The sequence below is a fragment of the Arachis duranensis genome, chromosome 6, assembly GCF_000817695.3.
Source record: "Arachis duranensis cultivar V14167 chromosome 6, aradu.V14167.gnm2.J7QH, whole genome shotgun sequence".
In the NCBI taxonomy this organism is placed as follows: domain Eukaryota; kingdom Viridiplantae; phylum Streptophyta; class Magnoliopsida; order Fabales; family Fabaceae; genus Arachis; species Arachis duranensis.
In genome coordinates this window covers 65805037-65805721 of record NC_029777.3, presented here as the reverse complement: position 1 = coordinate 65805721, position 685 = coordinate 65805037, and the positions used below count along the sequence as shown (strand labels likewise).

Here is a 685-nt window from a genome sequence, read left to right as displayed (position 1 = left end):
TCAGCCTATTGCGTCCACCATTGTTAAAGCCTTGTTGAGGCTTTTGTTGATCCTTCCAGGAGAAATTTGGATGATTTCTCCATGATGGGTTATAGGTGTTTCCATAAGGTTCACCCATGTAATTGACCTCTGCCATGGCAGGGTTTTCAGGATCATAAGCTTTTTCAGAAGCTGCCTCTCTAGTATTGTTGGATGCATGTTGCAATCCATTCAGATTTTGAGAGATTATGTTGACCTGTTGAGTCAACATTTTGTTCTGAGCCAATATGGTATTCAGAGCATCAATTTCAAGAACTCCTTTCTTCTTATGGCATTCAGAGCATCAATTTCAAGAACTCCTTTCTTCTGAGGTATCCCATTATTCACGGAATTTCTCTCAGAGGTGTACATAAACTGGTTGTTTGCAACCATGTCAATGAGTTCTTGAGCCTCTTCAGGTGTCTTTTTCAGGTGAATAGATCCACCTGCAGAATGGTCCAATGACATTTTCGAAAATTCAGAGAGACCATAATATCTATTATAAGGTCCATTCTGAAAACATGTCAGATGGACATCTTTTGGTCAACTGCTTATATCTTTCCCAAGCTTCATAGAGGGATTCACCATCTTTTTGTTTGAAGGTTTGAACATCCACTCTCAGCTTGCTCAGCTTTTGAGGAGGAAAGAATTTATCTAAGAAAGTAGT

General features: G+C 39.4%; 1 non-coding gene across 1 annotated transcript; it reads left to right on the top strand.

Annotated features, from left to right (window-relative positions):
* The first annotated feature begins 539 nt into the window (after nt 1-539).
* Nucleotides 540-643, top strand: LOC127739815 (small nucleolar RNA R71). Its single transcript, XR_008000557.1, has one exon. It is a non-coding gene; the product is annotated as a small nucleolar RNA R71 (small nucleolar RNA).
* The last annotated feature ends 42 nt before the right edge of the window (nt 644-685 follow it).